The 6,446-nt window shown below is 40.4% G+C and overlaps 1 long non-coding RNA gene across 1 annotated transcript; it reads left to right on the top strand.

Moving 5' to 3' along the window:
• The first annotated feature begins 1,332 nt into the window (after window positions 1-1,332).
• LOC129816710 (uncharacterized) lies at window positions 1,333-6,245 on the top strand. The gene is made up of 2 exons (XR_008753598.1): window positions 1,333-2,551; window positions 5,042-6,245. It is a non-coding gene; the product is annotated as an uncharacterized LOC129816710 (long non-coding RNA).
• The last annotated feature ends 201 nt before the right edge of the window (window positions 6,246-6,446 follow it).

The raw sequence follows: 6,446 nt of genomic DNA, 5'->3' as shown, positions 1-6,446 counted from the left end.
TGAGTTTCCATTTTGAATAACAAGCTGTTGTAAGGTGATACCACGAATAGGCCTACAGGTTTCTTTTTTGAAAGTTGATCATCTTTTTTGAAAGTTGGACAATGACCCAAAACACACCTCGAGGCTGTTTAAGGGCTATTTTACCAAGAAGAAGAGTGATGGAATGCTGTATCAGATGACCTGGCCTCCACAATCACCCAACCTCAACCCAAATTAGATGGTTTGGGATCAGTTGGACCGCAGAGTGAAGGAAAAGCAGCCAACAAGTGCTCAGCATATATGGGAACTCCTTCAAGACTGCTGGAAAAGCATTCCTCATGAAGGTGGTTGAGAGAATGCCAAGAGTGTGCAAAGCTATCATTAAGGCAAAGTGTGGCTACTTTGAAGAATCTCAAATCTCAAATATATTTTGATTTGTTTAAAACTTTTTTGGTGACTACATGATTCCATATGTTATTTCATAGTTTTGATGTCTTCACTATTATTCTACAATGTAGAAAATTGTAAAAATAAAGAAAAACCCTTGAATGAGTAGGTGTGTCCAAACTTTTACTATAAGTCCAGGTACTATAAGTCCAGTGTAATATGACAGTTATAAATAGTAACATGGTGTCGATTGGCCATTCACTTGGTATACAATGTGTAATTTCCACATTATCAAACAGTCATCGTCTGGTGCATAATAATACAGATCAATACCCAGTGCGAGACACGCACTCTGTGGTATTATTATGTATTGACAAAAGATTACTCACTTGTCTCTAATGATGGTCTGTAATTCTCGTATTTGGTCATTCAAAGGAAGCAGTTTTAATTGTGGTCCAGTCTTCCTCGGTAGTTCATTGTTGAACACATGATCTCAAGTTTCAGAGACCTCTGCATCTCTATGCGATTCTGGCAGGACGCTGTTGCCGCAGCTATTAAACCGAACATGCTTGGTGCTGCTTATTGCCGCGTGCTCATGACTGTCAGTGTTGTTCAGCTGCTGATTTTGCAAGGCATTTTGATTTCCGTACCAGTAACGTTACCGTTGTCAAAATACGTTCTCATTGAATAAAGAACACGTTAAATAGTTAAATAAGCAGTTTAAGCGCTATATCCTTTTGCTATTCATATTAATGTCTTTGTAGACATTTTTTGTCTTCCCCGTTTCTGGGTGGAGGTATCAAAAATATCCTTATTAGCGTGAAGCTACAGGCACATAAACAGGAAATTAGGTCATACCTAATTCTCACCTCTGAATGGCCAGAATTTCTGTCCGTCTGGACCGCTTGAGAGCGCATTCTGTCAATGAGTGCATGAGACTATTTTTAATGCCTACGATACAATGGGCGAGATGATGATGATGACGATGATGATAGTCAAGTGGCCTACATCGATTTGCCAAGGTCCACAAGCTTCGTTCCAAAATAAGCCCATAGAAACGCATTGGGCTTATTTAGTACAGATTTAGGCTAAAGTGAAACCTCTCACTTCGCTTCTTCTCCGTTTTAGAGCAACAGCAATCAGCAAACAGTCGGTGGTTGGATTTGAATAACGTTTATTGAAAAACTATGGTTTGAGGCGATCAACCAGTTAGCAAGTCGGACATTTCCGAGTTTCCTAGTTCCGACTAGACCTTGAACGCGGCATAAATAATGGACAAAAATGTACTCTTGAAAAAATGATCAGTATTTTTTGTAACGTGGTTCCAATAATGAAAATGAAAGATCTTTTAAATTGATCACCTGACAATAGTTCAACAAATATCTACCTTCTTGAGGAAAATAGACTCATCATCACTTAATTTAGTAGTGATGTTTGGCCTTTGGAGGTTTAGTTTAGAAGGTTTCGTCTTCTTTCAGGAGTGCTTTCGTAAATTTGTTTATTTTTAGATTAGATATATTAACACCATGTTACAGTTGTAGGGTGCAATATTGCCTGGATTAGAGGAATTTGCACTTGCATCTGCGACCGCAGTCGTCCCAGTGGCAGCTGCGTTAGACAATAGGCGGCAGAGTAAATAGTCATGTTGGTATCCCTCTGCCTGCTTGCTTGCGTCTCTATTAAGTCTCTATTAACAGACAAGCACCCCCGATCATCTGGAACCTGAGTTGCTGTTCTGTCGTGTAGCACTACTGATTCAACTTTCAGAAAGGACATTAGTACTGGTGATATTCTCACAACTGATGAGTTTTCGGCTGAAGCTCACTAAACACGTTTCCATCCAACCATTTTATCCAGATGAATTATCTGACGCATGAAAAAAGTCATGACCGGGCTGATGGAAACATGAAATTGATTTACAATTTATAAATGCCGATGGATAATTTATTCGTTCGACATGGTAGGATCTTTATGTGTCGGTAGAATTAATTATGCGAGTAATGGCGGTGGAAACGCCTTTATGCGCAAATATTGAAAAACATAATACTCATCATTAGAAGCAAACTTGGAGTCACGCGACGATATGTTGTGTGATCCTACCACTGCGACTTGGAAAAACAGGCAGTTTATTAGGCTACAGGTGAAATAAATGATGATGAACTTCACAGGGTGGGGAATGTGCAAGGTAATGAGCTTGGAATAGATATCGAGGGTCTTATTCTGGTGACATGATGATCGATGCTTGGCTGCCGTTTGACAAATACAAATAATATCGCTCTTATCCATAATAATCTTTAATAATGTAGGTAGCCTACCCGCACTTTATCTACGAGCTGTTGGCTAGAATGCATGTGCCAAGACCAGAGTGTGAGGACATTTGCAATATAACGCAACAGTTTTTGTGGCAAAACCATCAGGAGAGTTGAAAATGTGATGGAACCCCATTTAATTTCAATTTTTTATTCGATATATGGGAATTTAACTGTCAAAGTTATTTTTATGTGCACCACGTCATCACGCACATACTTTTAAACGCAATCAGTAATTTCATGTAAACACATCTCTGGTGGGAAAATGTTCATATTGTTTTAGGTAGATGAGAATATTCGCATGAAAATCTGTCGCAATTTAGATGGAAACCTAGCTATAATTTGGATGGAAACCTAGCCATATTTTCACCTGTTGCTAACTGTGTGTGTGTGTTTGGTTTTACTATCCTTGTGGGGACCAGAAGTCCTCACAAGTATAGTAAAACAAACATCATTTCGCTGGTCCCCACAAGTAAAAAGGCTATTTAGGTATAGAGTTACAGTTAGATTTTTAATTTACATGTTTTATTTAACTAAGCAAGTCAGTTAAAAACTAATTCTTATTTACAATGACGGCACTATGAGACTCCCAATCACGCCCGGATGTGATGCATTGACTTGGGGGTTAGAGGTTATGGAAAATAGAATTTTGAATGGGAATCAATTGTTTGGTCCCCACAAGAATAGTAAATCAAACGTGTGTGTGTTGAAAAATCTGATTTGGAATACTGCCACATGAGAAGAAGAAGGCAGGAACACCCTTGATAAGGATTAGCAAAAAATACTGTATAAAAGAAATAATAAAAATACTGAGCTATACTGTATGCTCCAAAAAATTGGGAAATGTTATTATTTTATACTAACACAATTGCACAGAGAAAGAGATTTTGTTTAAAACGTTTTTTTAAATTATTCTAAAAAAGATATCGGTCAAAAATATTTGCACCCGTTTTCAATATCTTTCAATACACCTCACCTTGCGAGGAAAACGGCACTGAGTGTCACGTTCCTGACCTGTTTTCTGTTATTTTTGTATGTGTTTAGTTGGTCAGGGCGTGAGTTGGGGTGGGCATTCTATGTTTTGTGTTTCTATGTTTAGATCATTGGTAATTAGCCTTATATGGTTCTCAATCAGAGACAGGTGTTTGACGTTTCCTTTGATTGAGAATCATATATAGGTAGGCTGTTCACACTGTTTGTTTGTGGGTGGTTGTCTCCTGTGTCTGTGTACCACACGGGACTGTTTCGTTTTGTCATTTGTGTTTGTAGTCTGTTCCTGTTTGTGAGTTCTTCGTGTATTTATGTAAGTTCCATGTTCAGGTCTGTCTACGTCGTTTTGTTATTTTGATAATCCTTTCAAGTGTTTATCGTGTTTCGTCTTTTCTTTAATAAATTCGTTATGTCAAACTTTCATGCTGCGCTTTGGTCCAATCCCTACTCCTCCTCTTCGGACGAAGAGGAGGAGGACAACCGTTACACTGAGCCTTTTTCAATATAAATGGATAACACATTGGGAGGGATCTTAGACCATTCCTCCATTTATGTGCTTATGGACTTCCCTCTTGAATTCAAACCACAGGTCCAGAGACAGATGGCCATTGCAAAATGTAGATTTTGTGGTCAGTTAACAATTTATTTGTGTGCTTGGGGTTATTGTCTTGCTTGAATATCTACTTGCGGCCAAGATTTAGCCTCCCGGTAGAGACAACCAGGTTTTTGGCTAAAATGTCCTGGTACTGGGTAAAGATCATGATGCCGTTAACTTTACCTAGGGCCCCAGGATCCACCACCATATTTTACAGTAAGTATGGAGTTATTTTCTGCCTATCAAATCCATCGTCGCCAAACCCACAACTGGTGTGCTTGGCCAAAGAGCTCCATTTTCACGTCATCTGAAAATACCACTGGTTTCAATCCAAGTGCCAATGTCGTTTAGCAAACTCCAGGCATTTACATTTGTTGGATGACGTGAAAATAAAATTCTTTAGCCATGTACACCAGTGGTGGGTTGGCGTCCCCCCCCCCCCCCCCTTGGGTTGTGCCGTGGCGGAGATCTTTATGGGCTATACTCTGCCTTGTCTCAGGATGGTAAGTTGGTGGTTGAAGTTATCCCTCTAGTTGTGTGGGGGTTGTGCTTTGGCAAAGTGGGTGGGGTTATGTCCTGCCTGTTTGGCCCTGTCCGGGGGTATCGTCGGACGGGGCCACAGTGTCTCCCGACCCCTCCTGTCTCAGCCTGCAGTATTTATGCTGCAGTAGTTTGTGTCGGGGGCTAGGATCAGTTTGTTATATCTGGAGTATTTCTTCTGTCTTATCTGGTGTTCTGTGTGAATTTAAGTATGCTCTCTCTAATTCTTCCTTTCTCTCAGAGGACCTGAGCCCTAGGACCATGCCTCAGGACTACCTGGCCTGATGACTCCTTGCTGTCCCCAGTCCACCTGGCCGTGCTGCTGCTCCAGTTTCAACTGTTCTGCCTGCGGCCATGGAACCCTGACCTGGCCGCAGGCAGACGTCCTACCTGTCCCAGACCTGCTGTTTTCAACTCTCTAGAGACAGCAGGAGCGGTAGAGATACTCTGAATGATTGGCTATGAAAAGCCATCTGACATTTACTCCTGAGGTGCTGACCTGTTGCACCCTCGATAACCACTGTGATTATTATTATTTGACCCTGCTGGTCATCTATGAACATTTGAACATCTTGGCCATGTTCTGTTATAATCTCCACCCGACACAGCCAGAAGAGGACTTGCCACCCCTCATAGGTTTTAGGCTGGGTTTTTCCTAGCCACCGTGCTTCTACACCTGCATTGCTTGCTGCTTGGGGATTTAGGCTGGGTTTCTGTACATAACTTTGAGATATCAGCTGATGTAAGATGGGCTTTATAAATAAATTTGATTTGATTTGGTGGGTTTGGCGTCGAAAGGATGTGAGAAGCAGAAAATAACCCCAAGCCTACTGTAAAATATGGTGGTGGATCTTTTGGACCAGACTGTAGGTTGTGTCCTTCAGAGTTGTAATCAGTGAGGGGAAGGAAGGTTACTGTTGTAGTTTATTTAGTTGGTAAATGCTCATCCCCACCCGGCACAGACAGAAGAGGACCCTCAGAACCTGGTTCCTCTCTAGGTTTCTTCCTAGGTTCCTGCTATTCTAGGGAGTTTTTCCTAGCCACTGTGCTTCTACATATGCATTGCTTGCTCTTTGGGGTTTTAGGCTGGGTTTCTGTACAGCTTTATAAATACATCTGATTGATTTGATTGATATAATGTGAGGCCATTGATATTTCTGTTTTTATTTTCATTGTTTTTTCCTGTGAAGCGCATTGCATTGCATTCATGTCTGAAATGTTGTATATAAATCAAGCTTATTTTTGATTTGATACTGATGGAATGCCACGATAGTGCAAACAGTTCCCTTTTACTTATCACAAACTATGCTTATTAGCTATTTTATGTATGATGAACATTCATGTTTTTGATTAATTAACTGTTTTACTGTTTTGAGTAGGATGTCTGCTCACGGTACAGTTGTTTGTATATCCTTTTCAAACCAATATTAAAGCATTAGATGTCATCCCCCTGGGGTTATTAGCCCAGTATGTGACAGCAACATTGGCAGAGTGGGTGTTAGTGCTTTTCAAAGCACTCTGGTGATAAGAGAAACTTATATTCCATTCATCTGTCCTTTATTTTCATGTGGCGTCAACCTTTCTTGTCAAATTGACTGACATGATTGAATTGTATGAATGTTTATTGTATGGAAAAAGGTGGCGAC

This window comes from Salvelinus fontinalis, chromosome 2, assembly GCF_029448725.1.
Source record: "Salvelinus fontinalis isolate EN_2023a chromosome 2, ASM2944872v1, whole genome shotgun sequence".
NCBI lineage: Eukaryota > Metazoa > Chordata > Actinopteri > Salmoniformes > Salmonidae > Salvelinus > Salvelinus fontinalis.
This window is presented reverse-complemented; position numbering and strand designations above follow the sequence as displayed.